Below are 19,985 nucleotides of genomic sequence, written 5' to 3' on the forward strand. Positions count from 1 at the left end.
CATAGGACAGTGATCAGACCTGAAACCTTTTCTGCTCTGAACAGTTGAATATTACATTGAATGGATACTCTGCGTATCTGCATGAAGGAATGAAAATAAAACACATGCACATCACTTGTAGCTGAATCCATGATCAGGAAGGAAATCTTAAAACTCCGCTTCTAATATTTTTCTACACTGGAGTCCATTTTCTTATGGACAAACTTGCATTTCAGGAATGGTGATGCAACAGCCAGCTGGAAACACATTTAAATTAAATCAGAAATATGAATCTAGCTGCTTAATATGCCAACAGCCCATGAACTGCCGGTCATGTTTCTTCTAGTTTGAACATATCCTGTATATGAAGCTGTCAGATTATTGAACACACAGACTATTAAGAGCATAATCAGCGCAAGCTTCATGTCAACATCACTTAAAATGTGCATCATTTCCCAAGGCAATTAACCTGAAATTTCCAGCCCTGTTGCAGGAGATTGTAGTTCTTGCAGAGAGCTAGGCTTTGTGACCAATTAGAATTTATTAAACTCAACTTGTGTGTACATTGTGGAAGCATAATATAAAACAGGTCAGAGTGAGGTTGCTTGTGATGCCCCTGGAGTCAACAGCTTTTTGAAATTCACAGTCAGGGCAGGATTGGGTGCGGGCACATTTTAGAAACCCAGGCTGATCTTTCCTCTCCCTTGTCCTGCGTCATTAAAATCAATTGTCGCTTTGTCATTATCTCCCTGGGGGAATATTGCTAATTTAATACAGACCTGAGATTGGACATGCTCAGTGGCAGTTCATGGACTACCCCCAACACCACATCCCCTCCCTACCTACCAACTCATAGTGGTATTGTCACTCGATTGGTAATCCAGAGTCCCACGGTAATGCTCTGGGGACCTGGGTTTGAATCACAACAGATGGTGGAATTTGAATTCAATAAATATCTGGAATTAAAAGTCTAATGATGACCATGAAACCATTGTCGATTGTCGTAAAAACTCATCTGGTTCACTAATGTCCTTTAGGGAAGAAAATCTGCTGTCCTCACCTGGTCTAGCCTACATGTGATTCCAGACCCACAGCAATGTGGTTGACTCATAAAAATGCCCTCTGAATAAGGGCAATTAGGGATGGGCAATAAATGCTGGCCTAGCCAGTGATGACCACATCCCACAAACGAATTAAAAAAAAACTCACTGGGATATGTTTTACAATCTCTTTTTATAATCATACTGTGAACTATGTGACAGTATTAGTTACAATAGTATCTCACAATGTTTAGCTATTAAATGTTTTAAAGATCCTTGAGTTGATTCAATCTTCACTTTCGAACTTGGGCACATCATCTAGGCAAGCCCCACTATGCAGTACTGAGAGTGTATTGTACTATCCAAGATAGGGCATTAAACAAAAAGCCCTTAAGATGATACAAATGGATGTCAGAAGTCCCATGGTACTATCTGAATAGAGCAGGGAGATTTCCTGATGTCTTGGCCAACATTCCTCCCTCAAAAATCACCAAAATTAGATTAACTGATCATTCACATCATTACTGTTTTGGGATCTTGGGGTGCACAAAATGGCAGCGTGTATAATATTTTAATTTCAAAGCAATTCATTGTATGCGAGGTGCTTTTGATCATGAGATACTATATACATGCAAGTTATTCTTCCTGTTAATGTTGTCACAGTACATCTCAAGCCCAAATTATACAAGGATACCCCAAAAGAAAATCATTGTTTACAGTTCTCTATTCTCTGCCTCCAACTATAAACCTTGCCAAACTCTGAACTTTTTGCACTAGAAACTATCCTTCAGGATTTTGGTTGCATGCCACCATGTGATTAGCACTGCTGCAATGTAAATTAACTATTGATTACAAAGCATCTCACTTTTGGCTTTCCAGTGTTTCCATGACAACACATTTTACAGATACCACCTTATTCGCGGCCACCCAAGACGTAGTGCCATCTTTTGTCAACAGCACATTCTTTCAAAGGGAGAATTGTTTTCAGGTAATTCTGTACATAATCAGGAAAGCAGTTTTCTGTGGAGTTCTTCAGCTGAATTAATCTACCAGTTAAAATTTTTTGGATATTAAGTGCATCATTAAGTTTGCGCTTCTGTCAAATAATCAGATACCATTTTCTTTTTTCACATAATACTTTTCTACCAAGAGCAAGAAAAACCATCAAATGAAAACATGTTTTCAATAATTTTGTTGAGCAGCATTATTAGCCAGAAATCTGGTCCATTATCTCTGTATATGTGGAAACAGCAAAGATTCATGATTATAGATAGATAGTTATATCTTCATCCATAAAAGCTGCACAGGTACAGTAATCAGTGTCAAAGAACAATTCTGTGCATCAGAAAGGAAGCTCACCTACATTACACCACAAAGAAATTAGTTACTTAGCCAGGTTATGCCTGTGGCCACTCCATTTGGAAAAGATAGAAGCTGCAACAGTAACACATACATTCTCTGCTGAGCAAATGTACACCTAAATCCCATGTGTAATGTGCTCAAAATATAAAGTTTCACATGTTGCCAAGCATGCTCAACTTCTGTCTACCAATATATTATAATGTTGCACTTGAAGTTCATGATCAGAAAGCACTCAAAATAGAACTTGAGCAATAAGCAAAAAACTGATTTTACAGCTTCTCTCATTTAGATTTGAATGCAAAGTTGTAAACAGGGAAGATTGGAAGTTAACTGATGTTCAGAACAGACATCCAGAAATATGCAGAACTAAACAGTGCTAATAACTCACTCTCATCTTGTTGTGTGCAGGACATTTGATCCTGATGTTGTCAGTGCTTCAAAGGCACTCCCTGGCTGGGGGTGTTGACGGATACCTGCCCAGCATTTCAGAGTTTTTCCTGTAGATACTACACAAGTTTTAGCTAGCAGTATGTTCTCATAACTCATTTGACATAAGATGCCAAAATTTAGCAAAGATTTACCAATTAAAATCTCCTTCATTACCCAGTGCTTTTCTGAAACACCTGGATAGCTGCCATTGTGGGATTGTTTTGCTAATAAGCCTAACTATGGTTTTCTACTGTAGCCTATGATTAAACATTTGGTAGATTCAAGGATAGAATTTTCATGAATCAATCCCCATTTATTTCACTCCTACTATATAGAAATCCAAAAGATAAAGTCATTTCACTGAATCGTGTAAATAAAAAGCAACTTTTCCCTTTAGATTTCCATACAGTAGGAAAGGGTTTGATCAATTCAAATTCTATGCTTGCATATGCTAACTATTTATAGTCTTTGGGAGAAAATCAGAGTTAAGCTTATTAACAAAACAATCCCACACAGGCAGCCCTCTAGATGTTTCACAAAATTACTGGGTGCTCAAGGAGTCTTTAATTGGTGATGATGATGGTTGGTCTTCAAGTTCGAAGAAGATGATGGATGTGTAGGCTCATTAACGATGAAGAGATGGTTACGGATGCACAGAGTCGGAAACAGTTGGGGTATTGGAACTCTTGTTGTGACAAGGTCAAATGCTGCTCTATGATGTTCAAGGGCAGCAATAAGACATTGGCATCAATCCTTTTCAAAAGCAACAGAAACTCTACAAATCAGGGCTCTCTAGCAAGTTCCTTCTTGCACTGACTCGCTAGGCTTGATGTCACACCACTTCAGGTTTGCCTTAAACATGTCTTTGAAGCAGTTACACAGCTGTCCTTAATTGGTAGACCTTTGCTAAACTTTTGGCATGTTATTCCATTGAGCAAAACCCATTCACATTCTCGCCCATTATATGGAATCTCAACAGGAAATCACTCCCACCCCCCACACCCCCCGCCCCCCTCATTCCCAATGTGTAAAGTTCCATTACAGGTATCTGCTTTCTGATCCCTGCACACTCTGTCCCTCCCAGCATAAACATACTGTCCGTAACATTTCCAATGTATTTGGGTATGGCATTGAAGACTGACTGTGCCTCTTGTTTTCTTGGCCAGTGAAACCAGTTCAAACATTAACCTCACTGGCAATATATATTTTTTAAACAGTCATGAGACTGAATGCAAAAACTGTTGAAATCTATGTAGTATTACTAGGATTAAGAACCCATGCCCTCTGTGGTTTTCCAGGGAAGTAGATGGAGGATGCCAGCAAACGTATCTCCTTACAGTAAAATTTCTATCACTTTTTTATTTTTGACAATTCTAATGAATCCACTGGAAGAGACAGCAATGCCTGTAAGTCAGTCAAATTTGGTGTGACATTTAATCAGAACATTTGAATACCTACTCAATAAAAGGTCCATATGAATGTGGCACATCTGCTTCAATTTTATTCAATAAAGTGGTATGGATAGTGGTCATTTTTTTTGAGGTCTTAAGGTAAATTTGGTGATTCAGTGATCTGCTGCTCTCTATGGGAAACCATGCTCAAAGAAGCACAGGTCAGAGATAAGGCTACAACTTAGAAGCCCAGCTATCTGCCCCGAGCTCCCTTCAAGCACTGAGGTAAGCTGAAAAGTAGCAATGCAGATCTTCTGATTCCTCTTCCAAGCTGAAAATGGTGTAAATGATGTTGACAAATGGAAACAATAGTTTGGGATTTATTGTTTATGTTTCATATACATCAAAGAAACATGTATCTGAAAGATACAATCTAAGTATGACCACTACATACTGTCAAGGGGGTTTTCTGCATTAAGGGATGTTGCAGTAATGTATTATTCTTTACCCTGCATGTGAAGGTCAGACCCAAAAATGTGCACCTGTAACAACCTGCTCTTACAGAGTGGATGAGACTGTACAAGGCCCCTTCAAATAAGCATTCTGAAAAAATTTGCACATTCATATCTATAAGAGGAGTACCATGGTAATCACAATACATTAAAAAGCCCTTCCTCCTTTTTAGTATCACCACTACTTTATTTTCCTGGAATTAGGAAATATGGTGAATGGGTTTGGGATTTGATTGGAGGATCATTTTTAAAATAAAATTTTCTGGGAAGCCTATTAGGGACTAATGCCTCAGAGGACGGAAGGCTGAAGATTTCTTTTACCTCAATAGGCTCGTCCATGACTCCTGCACTCACATTCTATTTGAACAGTAGAAGGTGCTTGAATAAGTCTCCAAGCCCTGCTTCAAAGAGTTTCACTGTAAAGTCCCTGAAATAAAATTCCTGAACTGTTTATTGATTTCTGTAGCAACTGTAGCTTTAAGGAATGTAGTGACTGTAGCTTTAAGACTTATTGTACTGTGTAGAATCACGTGACAGTGTGAACGAATTAGCCCGAAGTGCAGGGAACCTTAGGGGCGGAGTTTGTGTCTAGTTGTGGATCTTGATGGAAGCATGTGACTGCTGCTGAAGCCCTGTAAATAAAGTTCACTGTTTCTTATGAGAAACCTGTCTGGAAAATCAAGTCTATAACCACTGGCGACAAAGATAAATTGGTTCCGGCGCTATCCCCACTGCAGTTACTATGATCTCCTACAGGCCAATTGTTACTTGTAACTCTTACTTATTGATAGTAGGGTTCGGCCTCTTAGATTCTCCCTTTTACTGTGTTTAAAACTTACTTGTTTCCTTATTTATACCAGTAACAATGCCTTTCCCAAATAGCAACGGGACTAGCATTAATAAACGAATTGGGGGTATATTTTCTAAGCCTTTGGAAGTTAATTATCCTCTTTTCCTATTTCAATGGCTTTTATCCAAAATAGTGGCTGGACAAGATTTTCTTGCAGTTGATCTTGTGAAACGTATTCAATAGTGGACACAGCAGAAAACTGTCCACTTGCAATACATCAATAACATGTTCTTTTCATATTTCCAAAGAAGCAAATTGATAATTAAATATGCACCTGATAGAAATGTTGGATAATGCAGTTGTGGAATATACAAACTTGTGTACTATGGCTCCACAAAAATGTAGAAAATGCCAATTTACCCAAGCTCCTAAAAGTCTACGTCTGAAGAAGATAGTGTCCATTGAGTTTAAAGAGGTACTGTTCCTTGCTCAACACACAACCAGCCAAAATACAGGCTACTCCACAAACCAAATAATTTACTTGTAGTTGCTTAATAATTTCAAATCCACATCTATCAATGCAATGCAAAAGGATGTGTGGTTGACCATGTCAAAAGCTGCAGGGAGATCGAGGAGGATAAGAAGGTGGCTTTTGTTGCTGACTTTGATCAGGCCAGCTTCAGTCCATTGACAAAAACCAAAGCTTAATTAGGAAGATTAAACAGCGAGATATGGGAAAGAGACTGCAGTTCTTAGAGGTGACAACATGCTCCAGGATATATTGGAAAGGAAGGCTGGTGATTGTCTTGCAATTGCTCAGAGAAGTCAAGGGTTTGTTGTTTTGAAGAGGGACATGTTGACGGTTGGTTTCAAAGGTAGGAGGCAGTAACTAAGACGAGGGAACCATTTACAATGTCAGCTGGCATGGGGGTCAAGAAGGAAAATTGGGTGATCAGTTTGAAACTGGGAATATAGTCAAGGAAGCAGGGGGTAGGACTCATGAATGATATAGGCTCAGAGAGAGCATGCAGAAAGACTGGATGAAAGCTGGAGAGATGTGAATTCAGGGCTAAGCCTGAGGGCAACCGAGGAAAAGATTTGACATGGTAAGAAAGAGAAAGGGGGAGGAAGCAGCTGAACTGATAGTCTAAGTCTAGGTGACAAAGAGGTCCATGAGCTCCTTGCACCTGTTATTAGAACATAAGAACATAAGAAATAGGAACAGGAGTAGACCATTTGGCCCCTCGAGCCTGCTCCGCCATTCAATAAGATCATGACTGACCTTCTTGTGTTTCGATTTCCACATCCCCATCTAACCCCAATAACCTTTGACCCCCTTGCCTAACAAGAATCTATCTACCACTCCCTTAAAAATATTCAATGACCCCGCCTCCACCATCTCCACGGCAGAGAGTTCCAAAGTCACACAACCCTCTGAGAGAAAAAAATTCATCTCTGTCCTAAAAGGGTCCCCTAATTTTAAAACAGTGCCCCCCTAGTTCTGGACTCACCCACAAGAGGAAACAACCTTTTGACGTCCACCTTGCCAAAGGATGTTCAGGATCTTGTATACTTCAATCAAATCACCCCTCACTCTTCTAAACTCCAGTGGAAACAAGCCCAGTCTGTCCAACCTTTCCTCATAAGACAACCCATTCATTCCAGGTATCAATCTAGTAAACCTCCTTTGAACCACCTCCAAGGCATTTACATCGTTCCTTAAATAAGGAGACCAAAACTGCACACAGTATTTGCAGTGCGGTCTCAACAATGCCCTGTATAACTGAAGCATAACATCCTAACTTTCATGTTTAATCCCTCTCGTAATTAAGGATAGCATTCCAATAGCCCTGTTAATTACTTGCTGTACCTGCATACTAACTTTTTGTGACTCATGTACTAGAACACCTAGATCCCTCTGCACCTCAGAATTATGCAGCCATTGTCCATTTAAGTAATACTCTACTTTTTTGTTCTTCCTGCCAAAGTGAACAACTTCACATTTTGCCACTTTAAAATATACTTGCCAGACCCATGTGGGACTCCACTCAGCATGTCCTGCCAATCGGAAATAGACCCATTTATGCATACTCTCTGGTTTCTGCCAGCCAGCCAATCTTCTATCCATGCTAATATGTTACCCCTACACTATGTGCTTTTATTTTCTGTAATAATCTTTGATGTGGCATCTTATCAAATGCCTTCTGGAAATCCAAGTACAGTACGTCTACAGGCTCCCCTTTATCCACTGTGCATGTTACTCTTTCAAAATAACTCCAATAAATTGGTTAAACATGCTGACTCTTCCCTATTGCCTTGAGCTCTTCTAAGTGCCCAGCTATAACCTCCTTAATGATTGATTCTAATAACATCAAGCTAACTGGCCTATAAGTTCCTGTTTTCTGCCTCCCTCCCTTCTTGAATAGAAGGGTTATATTTGCTACTTTCCAATCTGATGGAAACTTTCCAGAATCTAGCAAGTTTTGGAAAATTAACACCAGTGCATCGACTACCTCATTAGCCACCTCTTTTAAGACCCTAGGATGTAGTCCATTGGGACCCGGAGGCTTGCTAGCCTGCAGCTCCATCAATTTGCTCAGTACTGTTTCCCGATGATTTCAATTTCAGCAAGCTCCTTTCTCCCCTTCACCTCCTGACTTGCAGCTATTACTGGAATGTTTTTTATATCCTCTATAGTGAATACAGAAGCAAAATATTTGACCCAGTGACAGTGAAGGAACAGCAATATGTAATGGCTTTGCTAGGGACAAGAGTATCATATGAGAGGTGAAGGTGCAGCTGAACAAATTCGCAGGTGCAGAGTATCATGGTGAATGAAAGGCCAAAGGCTCAGCATTTGGTAGTTTGAAAGTACATCTGTAATGACTTTCAGTGGGGATTTGTTTTCAGGGGCATACATTGTATGAAGTGGGGTTGGAAGAAGGTAGTAGGATGTGGATAGTGAGGGAGACAAAGAAGTGGCTGGAGGCAGTCTTGTCAGTGAACAATGCCATGGGAGGTTGATCAAGGAAGATAGCAAGTTTGGGTGGCTTTGAAAAGGGGTGAGAAAGTGTGTATGACTGGAGCGATTTTAGGAGGACAGAGGAGTATTTAAATGAGAAGAGAGAGGGAAAGAGGAGCTAAGATGGAGATAGCAATTACTGAGAATGAGAAATTGCTCATGGCAGAGGTAAGGGAGTAAAGGAGGGGATAGATCAAAAAGAGAAACTCAGGATGGGATTTGGGGAGGGGCAGTAGACAACAGAATTTCAAAGGATAAACACAAGGAGGTGAACAAGGTGAGGGACTTGAAGAAGAAGATGTCAGAGGATTGGAGGAAAGGCATAGGTGCGTCTTGATGATAAGGACCATCAGGGCAGTTTAGATACCAGGGCAAGTATAATCAAGTGGAGAAGTTTCAGCACAAGCCAAGGTGCCAACAACAATCTTCAGTCAAAATCAGGGAATTCAATGAAATCATCCACTGTAAGATGATGAATGGGATGGGCCTTATTCATAAATGGACAGTCCTCCTGGAGGGAAATGTGGAAGAGAGGCAGTGGGTGTTAGAGTCCAAGAGGGTAGGAGTAGGTGGGATGAGCGAGAAGGGAAGGAAGGTTACGGGATTAACCCAATGTGTGCATTGGGTGGCTTGGACAGTGAGGACGCAGGATGGGGCAGTTGAAGTTACTGTTCTTTAGGAAGGAGATAGCAACAGGTGCCCTGATGAGTCCTTCAGAGAATCCTAAGAGGCTGATGGGTACCTGTGGTCTCAGCCTAAGGCGAACCAGCAGCAGGAGAATAGTGATTGGTTGGGTCGGGATTTGTTAAACAGAGTCTCTGAGAGCAAAGAAATGACAAGTGGCATTTCTGGATGACATGATGGAAAAAAGATAAAAGAGAAAGGCCTGAGAGGGAGCAAAAATAGGAGATAGAAATAATGGGTTTGGACCCAGAGCAGCAACAGCCAAAATGTACACCCAGAGGAAATTTGTGTTAGATAGGCATAATTTGTGTTAGATAGGCATGGTAGAGATTAGGAAATATGTTCTGATTATAAACAATGAAGGAGCAGGTCAAAGCCTGGGAGCAGAGAATAACTTAACTCCTGACTCCCCAAATCCTGTCCACCATCTACCAGGCACAAGTCAGGAGTGTGATGGAATACTCCCCACTTGCCTGGGTGAGTGCAGCTCCCACAACTCTCAAGAAGTTCAACACCATCCAGGGCAAAACAACTGCTTGAACGCAACCCATCCACCATCTTAAACATTCGTTCCCTCCACCACTAGCGGAGAGTGGCTACAGTGTGTATCATCTACAAGATGCACTGCAGCAACTTGCCAACATTTTTTAGACAACACCTTCCAAACCTGCAACCTTTACCACATAGAAGGACAAGCACAGCAGATGCATGAGAACACCAATACCTCCAAATTCTCCTCCAAGGTGCACAATATCTTGCATTGGAAATATACCACTTTTCCTTCATCATGACTGGATCAAAATGCTTGAACTTGCTTCTCAACAGCATTGTGAGAGTGAAAACAAATACTGGGGGTGCTGGAAATCTGAAATAAAAACAAAAAATTCTGGAAAAGCACAGCAGGTCCGGCAGCATCTGTGGAGAGAGAAACAGAGTTAATGTTTTGAGTCTGTCTGACTCTTCTTCAGAGCTAAAGAGAAGTAGAAATGTGATGGATTTTGTACTGTTTAAGAGGGGGTAGAGCAGGTGGAGCAAGATAGAAGGGCAGGGATAGGTGGGAGAGGTTGACAAAGATGTCATGGACACAATTTAAAGGGACTGTTAATGGTAGTGTTAAAGACTAAAGAAGGTGCTGATAGTGGCATAAAGGTAAAAGCAGAATGTATAAATAGCAGAACAATGGTCAGCGCTCTGTACAGTATTGTGAGAATACCTTCACCACATGGACTGCTGTGGTTCAAGAAGGCAGTTCACCACCTTCTCAAGAATAATTAGAGGTGGGCAATAAATGTAGGCCTTGTCAGCGATGCCTGGATTCTGTGGATTAATAAATTAAAAATCATAGTCAGCAACAAGTTCCCTTGCCCCCTGCATAACAATGGGCAGGATTTTTCCATCCGTGCTCCAAGTGTGGGAAAAGCGGCGGTTTTCCTGCCGTGCACAATGGCCATATTGTCCATTTCCCAACTCATTAATTATGCAACAACAGGAAACACGTTGGTTCGCGGGCAGGCGGCTTCTGATTCGCCCGCCTCACCGTGACCTCAGCGATTCTGTGCTCCGGGCGCCATATTTAAACCGTGCCTGCACACAGCCTTCACAATGTCCCCAGCTTAGGATAGCCCCCGGGAAGACATGGCTCCGAAAGGCAAGAAGACTGCTGCTCCTAAATTTCGTGACACTTCGCTGGGCTACATGCTGGATGCCATTGAGGTATACCAGGATGTCCTGTACCCCAGTACTGGCCACAGGAGGTCAACCAATGCAGCCACTCCAGCTTGGGAGGCGTGACTTCGACGGTCAGTGCAAATGCGGACCAGTAAGGGTCTGAAATCCAGTGCAGAATCATCCGTTCCAGCAGGATAAGTCAACCACCTCATCACATTCAACTCACACATTCACAAGCCCACCAGGTATTCGAAGGATGATACTCCACAGGGATCTCACTCACTGCCAGCTCAAGGGAAATCACTGCTCGCTCTCTCACACACACCTGCACATCTTCATCTGGGTTCATATCCTGTGTAGATTGCATCCTCACCCTGTGCACTGTTCCAGTCATCACCCACACAAAACAGGCATCCTTATCATCTGCCAGTCTCTCCATTTGTCTTTATGCAGGACAAGCTGGCACACAATAGGATGGAGAGATCCCAGACCAGGGATGGACTGCTGAAATTATGGCCTTCATTCCGTAGGAGGAGCGTGCCATCACGCTGGCCAGAGAGGACATGGACCGTGCATTTGGCAATGGTGAGATCAGTGGCACATCCAAGTGAGGATCCTGCACCAGCTGATCCCTCAGACAATCATACTGAGGGTCCATTTTGCTATCTTCCAGGCATTTGCCATGCTAAAGTAATCTCTACTTTCTTTCATAGGCACCTCTGGAAAGCACCAGAGGGCATCAACTAGCCAGGCCCTCAACTCCAGCCTCGATGATACCTTCAACGAGGAACCTGAGGACATCACCTTTGAAGACCCATTACAGCGCTCACCCACATCCTCCATCAGCACAGACACACACTTCGACGGCACCTAATTCTGGAGTAGCCTCAGGGTCACAAACTGGTGAGCAAAGCACACAATCTGGTCCACAGCAGGCGAAGGCAGGGACATTCAATGTTGCCAGTGCTTGGAGGACTGCTGGAGGCCAGGATCCTGCTGAGTCCGAGCCTTATAATGAGCCTCTGGATTCGGTCCTAACTCAGTTGGTGGAGCTTTAGTGAAAGTCAGCTCCTATCCACAGATTGCAATGTACAATAGAGGAGTTCAGGCGCATTCAGTCTAAGGCCATAGTGCTGGAAAGCCAACGCACTGAGGTCAACTCTGTTAGGATGGCAGCTGCCATGGGGACCTAGGTCTTGCACCGCGCCAGGAACTGCACTTCATTGGTGTAGGCATTGGTGGCATTCATCATTGGCTGCGTGAGAGGGGGATGGGGCAACTCGATCTCACTCCAGCTTCCCCTTCTCCTCAAGGAGTTACTCAGGGGCTCTCAGACACCCATAGGGAGGGGGACCAGCAGCTGGACATCCGGGAGCCATCCGCCCAGGTGACAGGAGTGCCCAGCTGATCCCAGTCCCCTGTGACCCCATCAAATCCAGCTCCATAGGCTGAGGAGGGTGCACCTGCCTCGCAGCAGGAGACCCAAAGCAGTCTGGAGCCTTCCAGGGCTCGACCCTCTGGAGGATGCCCACCAAAGTCATCACAGACAACAGGACGTAGCAGTCAGCAGAGTCTGCAGGTTGCCTCCACCTCCGCTATGGATTTTGGGGATGCACTAAGACGTCGTGGTAGGGTTAGGAAAATGAAGAAATATTAGTAGCACAATGGTGGCACAGGTGTTAAACACATGAACATAATTTTCACCAATGTAAATAGAATCACACCCATTTCACATCTCCTCTTGTGTATGCCTCCTCTTTATGATCAACTGTGTTGTTGTCCATCAGGTGTGACACCATGGTCCCTACCCCAACTTATTGCAGATGTCGAAACCAGGTGCCTGTAGTTGATGTTGTCAGCTTCCATATCCCCACAGTGTGTGTCTGCTTTCAGATCATTTCGAACATCAGCGATACCTTGTCCTTAATGTTAAGTCTGTTTGTGTGAGGAACCTCATTCACATGCTTTGCTGGGTCATGTCATCTTCATTCCTGGCTGTTTAAGATTGAGACAAAGTGTTCACCCATTTTGTCTGCGTTATTGTAAGGTGTGGTAACTGTGGTTTTTCTAATGTGTGGTATACCTTTAAGAAGAATGTTGTGTAACCAATAGTGGAGTAGCGCGGGCCAACTCTGTAGTTAGTTGGAAGTCGGTAGTCTGCTAGTGAGCAACTGAAGTAAGTGGATAGAGTTTGGTGTAGAAACACACGTGTAGCTGCAGAGTACATTGTAAATAAACAGAATGTGTTCCACCTAAGAAGTATCTGCAGAGCTACTCTATCTAAAGCACCAACGTGGTCACCTCACAACAAGCATGCAATTGGGACTCACAAGTCACAACAAACTGGGGACGAGGATGGGGTGAGGATAAAGCGAAGATAAAATGAGGATAAAGCGGAGACTCGATAAACTTATGGTGAGGACGCAACAAACCAGCAACAAGGAAAAAGCAAGGATAGAAGGAGGATACAATGAACTAGCGTTGAGAGTGAAATCACGGAGGGAATCAAAAGAATCGAAATCGGGCTGCACCTCGCACATTGCAGTAAGTGGAAGTTTCCATTCAAATCACCGAAGCAATACCCTCAAAGCATGCCACAGTTTGGGAGAATTGATCCATTCGATCCAGCCATGGATGATTGGTCTCATTATATTGAACGCCTTGTGTTCTATTTTCAAGCAAACGAGAAGAGGTAGGTGATCCTCTTATCGACATGTGGGAATAAAGCCTACAGCTTAATTCGAAGTTTGCTGGCACCCAGTGCCCCAGATTCGAAAAATTTTGCTGAATTGGTGGACCTCATGAAGGGTCATTACCAGCCAAAGCCCTTGGTAATGATGCAATGTTTCAAGTTTAATTCAAGGAATAGAGCCCCCGGGGAGACAACTGCTTGTTATGTCGCAAGTTTGAAACAGTTAGCAGAACATTGCGAGTTTGCTACATCTTTAAACGATATGCTCAGAGATTGTTTAGTGTGTGGTGTGAATGGGGACACGATTCAGAAGAGATTTCTGTCCAAAACAAATTTGGATTTTAAGTAGGCACAAGAGATAGCATTGGCCATGGAATGCACAGCAAGGGGTTAAAAATGGCGCCATCCTCCTCTTTGGGCAGGAAGCGCCAGCCAAAAAGGGCATGAAAATGCAAGACTCTGCAGAGAAGCGGGAAACAGCCACCGCTAGCAGAAAAATAAAAAGAATTGGCTCAGCAGTGAAAATAAGGAATAATGGCAACAGAGGTGGAAATAAACAGATTAGTAATGATTGGCAATTTAAAAAAATCAAATGTTTTTATTGTCATCGAAATAGACACATAATGAGACAGTGCAAGGAAAGAATCAGGCAGACTTTCAAGCGAAAGAGAAAACCCTGTGAGATTTGTAGTGTAGAAGAGCCTGAAGCAACAAATTCAGATATTTATTCATTATTTAATTTGAAGGTAGGGAAAACAGAACCAAAAGTGAATGGCAGAGCTATTCGTATGGAAGTGGACACGAGAGTTTCCACTACAGTAATTGGTGAACACACCTTCAAATACCTGAATTATGGTGAACATAAACTAAATTAGGAAGAAACTGATGCCTAATTAAAAACTTACACGGGTGAAGACATCCAAGTCAAAGTCATAAGTAGAGTTAATGTCCATTACGGGAGCCAATCTGTAAAGCTACCAGTGTTGGTGTTGAGAGGCAGAGGACCAGGCCTCCTAGGGTGAAACTGGTTGAGGGAAATCAACCTTGATTGGCCACTGAGATTCCAAAAGGAAGCTGAAAATGTTCCTGTTTTGGAAAAGGAGTGTGTAAGGAGACAACAACCTGAAGAGAAACAGGCTACCTTAAGTCAGAACATGGTAGAGCAGCAAAAGGAACTCGAAGAGACCCTGCTTGATGACAGAGTTCGAGATGAGGTGAGCAACCTTCAAAAGGAAAAAGAAAACCTCCTGAAAGGCCTTCACACACTACAAGATTCCCTCAGGTCAAAGTTTGTATCTCTGAAAAAGTATGAAAAGAAACAGAGAATTCAGCACTTCTCTGAACAAACTGAAAAATGAGTTGGCAGAGAAGACACAGCAATGCTCAAATTTCCAGGAGGCAGCAAACAAATACAGAAAAGAGATGGAATAGCTGAAGAATCAGCTACATGAAGCCAAAGAGGCTTTGGAGTCAAAAGTTGCAGAAGTTTCTAAGAAGCAGACAGATGATGAAATTCTGGGGGATTCAACCACTGAGTTCAATCAAGTCAAGCTTGCATCTGAGAGTAGTCTGGCCAATATGGAAATCAAAAATAAGGCCAAGATTAAAGTTAGTGTTAAAAAGAAGAAGGCCCATCGAAAGAAGACACAGAAACACAAATCCTGATCCTGGCAGCATATGAGTATACTTTTGTACATAGGCCTGGAAATCAAACTACAAATGCTGATGCACTGAGTAATTTGCCTTTACTCGAAAGTGTTGTGTGAGTTCTTGTGGAGAAACCCATGTTATTGTTAAATTCCTTAGACTCATCACCGGTGTGTGCTAGACAGATCAGAGACTGGACAAGTAGGGACCCAGTCCTATCTCAAATACGAGAACAAGTGATTCATAGTTGGTCACAGGAACCTATATTTGATGAAATGAAACTGTATGTCAATAGAAGACATGAAATAACCAGTCAGGATGGTATCTTATTGTGGGAAGCAAGAGTGATAGTTCCTCCAAAGGCAAGAAAGCCATTGTTAATTGAATTACACAATGCACATCCAGGAATTTCCCGAATGAAGACCAGAGCATGCAGCTATCTATGGTGGCCTGGAATGGATGGAGAAATAGAGAGCTTAGTGAAGAATTGTGTGCAGTGTCAATAATTGCAAAAGTCACCTTCAACAGCTCCGTTACACCCCCAGGAGTGGCCAGGAAGGCCCTGGGTGCAGTTACACATTGACTATGTGGGACCTTTCATGGGAACAATGTTTCTGTTCATTGTTGATGCCCACTCAAAATGGACACACATTTATGAGATGAAGTCACCAACGTCTTCTGCTACAATTGAGAAGCCATGTCAAAGTTTTACAATTAATGGACTACCAGAAGTGGTCGTATCTGATAACGGCACAGCATTTACGAGTGCTGAGTTTCAACGGTTTATCAGCCTCAATGTGAAAACTTTGCTGTACCACTCTTCTTTGAACGGACTGGCTGAAAGAGCAGTTCAAATGTTCAAGTTAGGCATGAAAAAGTTAGCTGGAGATTCCCTAGCAACAAAGCTAGCACACTTTCTTTTTTATTTTCAGAGCACCCCTCATACAACAACAGGTGTCACACGTGCAGAATTATTAATGAAACGCCATCTCAGGACGAGATTGAGCTTAATAATGCCAAACTTAGGGGCGAAAGCGGAAAGGACCTACAAGAGCTTTACCTACAAGAGTTGAGGAAGCAGATTTGCAGGTGCCCACCGAAGATCTTCAGACAACTCCAGAAAATGAGGTTCCTAACAAAACATCTGAAGTTGTAGAGCTGAGACATTCTAAATGCCAAAGGAAACCCCCAGAAAGACTGAATTTGTAAATTCCTTATCAGTGCAAATAATTTGCTATTTTGAAAAAATTGTAATTGTGAATATAAAAATATGTTTCCGGTTAAAGCGGGATGGATGGATAACTGGTTTTATCTAATCTGTAGTATACCTTTAAGAAGAATGTTATAAAGAAAGATCACATGATCTTGTGTAACCAATAGCGGAGTAGCACGAGCTAACTCTGTAGTTAGTTGGAAGCCAGTAGTCTGCAAGTTAGCAGCAGAAGTATGTAGATAGTGTTTGATGTAGAAGCTTGTGTAGCTGCTGAGTACCTTGTAAATAAACAGAATGTGTTCCACTGCAGAAGCACTGTATCTAAAGTACCAATTTGTTCAGCCCACAAGTGTGCAATTGGGACTCACAAGTCACAACCTAAGGTGAAGGTCTCGTATCCATGAAGAGATGTGTAAACGCCTGGAGAAGGGTCTTATATCCTGGAACTCCATGTACTCACTGTCATCCAGCAGGATTTCTAACCTACGAGCCCTTACTCAGAGCTCATGTGTGCTCTTGTCTGCCTTGCATTGCCGACTCTCCGAGTGTACATCTGCTCGCTCAGCGATAAGCGTGAGCACTTTCCCACCTTAAAGTGCCAGAGCTCTGCTCCAAGAAGTCACATTATTGTGCTGGCTCTCTACCCTATAACCTTCAGCCTTTCTGACCTTATAGTTGTCTGCATTGTGGCCACAAGGCTCTCATCAGAATGTACAGATGCAGACTTGCGCCATATGTTCTGAGTAGCATCCCCTCACTTATACCCTTGCCGAGGTTAGTGATGATAAAACCAAATCTTGATGTGTTGCAGTCAATGGAGCCTTTGAGCATGCTCTGGAAGGGCATATGGTAGCTTTAGACAATGTTGAGGGTAGCAATGGGCTATAAGCGAGGACATAGTGAATCTGAAGAGTAGTCTTTAGTATCAGTGAAGCATTACCTTGAGGGCTTCATGGTGTCTTTGCATTTTAGAGTTGGCAAGGACCAGGGCTGGCCATGAGGGCAGACTGTCTGTGTCCAAATCAGGACAGGCCAGGATGAATGCATGCCTGCATCCCTAACTGAGAGTGTCAGATGTCAATGTGATAGAGGACAAGGTGATGTCAAAATGGAGTTAGACCTGCGTAACGTCCTTGGCTGCCTTGGCCTAAGTGTGACCTTTCAGCTTCACCATGGAGGTTACGCAGAATGCAAATTCATTGATGCAGATGGACCTCTTTGAGGAGCTTTGTCAAACTACAAGCCCACTGAGGATTGTGGAGCAGCTCCTGCTTCTACTAGGCTGCTGTGGTGATTGGAATGCTGAAAAGATGCTAGTAAAGGCAGTGCCTTTTGATGTGTGATGCCTCTAGGTAGGATCTCATCTCAACAAGGACGCATGTTCCTGAGGCTTCATCACCCTTCAAAGGAACAGGATAATGGTTTGCCAAATGTGTAAGTACTGAAGATTGAAGTGCATGGTTGCAATGTGAGGGATAGCAATGCTGATATTCATGTGGGTCCATGATAGAGGGCAGTTGTCCGAGAGGATGCTCACTGCAGCTTGTCATCCTCCTGGTGGAATCTGGTGACTATGAGGGCCTCACATACATACGCCTGCTTCGTCTGGCCTTTGTTATGCCCTCTTTCCCTGCGGCCTTGGCTTCCTCTAACTCAATGCCTTCATCCCCTTCAATGCCTTCCTCATCGGAGGAGACGCGCAGCTCCTCCATGTTGGCATCTGGCAAGTCCAACCCCCTTTGCAGCGCCAGGTTGTGCAGTGCGCAGCAAGCTACGATGACCTATGAGACCCTCTGGGGAGTGTACTAGAGTGCTCCACCAGATCTGTCTAGGCATCAGAATTGGATCTTTAAGATGCCATTGCTCTGCTCCAGCAATGTTCGGGAAGTGATATGAGCATTGCTGTACATTCTCTCAGCAAGATTTTGTAGCTACCGTATGGGTGTCATCAGCCATGTCCTTTACGGGTACCTCTTGTCACCGAGGAGCCAACCCTGGATCCTGTGCGGTGCCTCGAAGATGTCCAGGATCTGTGATCTACTCAAGATGCATGAGTTGTGGATGCTTCCTGGGTATCTCTTGCAAACCTGCATGATTTGTTTCTTGTGGTCACAGACCAGTTGCACATTGAGTGAGTGGAACCCTTTCCCATTGATATATTGGAGTGCCTGTTGCCAGGGAGCTTTTATAGCCATAAGTGTAGCCACTGGCACCCTCCACCTGTGGGTCCAGGGCTTGGCTCCAGTGAAGGCACCTATTTGCCACTGAAATCCTGGCCAGTGCAAGGAATGTTTCAAGGTGCTCCTCTCCCCCTCACCCCTTTATAGGAACATAGGAACATAGGAACATAGGAGCAGGGGTAGGCTATTCAGCCCATCTAGCCTGGTCTGCCATTTGATTCAATCATGGCTGATCATCCACTTCAATGCCTTTTCCCCACGTTATCCCCATATCCCTTTACGTCATTGGTATTTAGCAATCTGTCAATCTCTGCTTTAAACATACTCAATGACTAAGCTTCCACAACCTTTCTGGGTAGAGAATTCTAAAGATTCACAACCCTCTGAGTAAAAAAATTCTCCTCATCTCAGTCCTAAGTGGCTTCCCCTTTATTTTGAAATTGTGTCCCCTGGATCTGGATTCCCCAACCAGGTTAAACATCTTACGTGCATCTACCCTGTCTATCCCTTTAAGTATTTTTGTAGGTGTCAATGAAATCACCTCTCATTCTTCGAAACTTTAGAGAATACAGGCCCAGTTTTCCCAATTTCTCTTCATAAGACAGTCCCACCATCCTGGCAACAAGTCTGGTGAACCTTCGGTGCACTCCCTCTATGGCAATAATATCCTTCCTGAGGTAACAGGACCAAAGCTGCACACAATACTCCTGGTGTGGTCTAACCAAGGTTCTACACAATTGAAGCAAGACTTTGCTACTCCTGTACTCAATCAAACCCTCTTGCGATAAAGGCTAACATACCATTAGCCTTCCTAATTGCCTGCTGCACCTACATGTTAGCTTTCAGTGACTTATTGACGAGGACACCCACGTCCTTTTGCATATCTGTACTTTCTTATCTCTTGCCATTTAAGAAATACTCTGCACATCTGTTCCTCCTATCAAAGTGGATAACCTCACATTTTTCTGCATTATATTCCATGTGCCATCTTCTTACTCACTCATAAGTCTGTCCAAACCCTCTTGAAGCCACTTTGCATCCCCTCACAACACACATTCCCTTACATAACAGGTTGCTATGGAACAAGGGGTTAAAACAAGGAATTTGATTAGTGCCATGATTCGTCATTAATCTCGCATGAATGCACTTTGTTGCTTCACTCTCCTGCTTCCTTGTCATTGAAAGGCTTCTAACATGTCTCAGCTGTGCATCTCACCTCATTTGGGAATACTCAGTTCAGTTGGGTGCCCCTTTAATCAATCCCCCCAGGGCAGTGCACCACTCCTCCAAATGGACATCTGAGCCCTCACCAGCTCGGTTATTACTCAATTTCATTTTCTGTCATGCCATCGATTCAGGTTGCAAGATGGTGGTGC

This window comes from Cetorhinus maximus, chromosome 10 (assembly GCF_964194155.1).
Source record: "Cetorhinus maximus chromosome 10, sCetMax3.hap1.1, whole genome shotgun sequence".
In the NCBI taxonomy this organism is placed as follows: domain Eukaryota; kingdom Metazoa; phylum Chordata; class Chondrichthyes; order Lamniformes; family Cetorhinidae; genus Cetorhinus; species Cetorhinus maximus.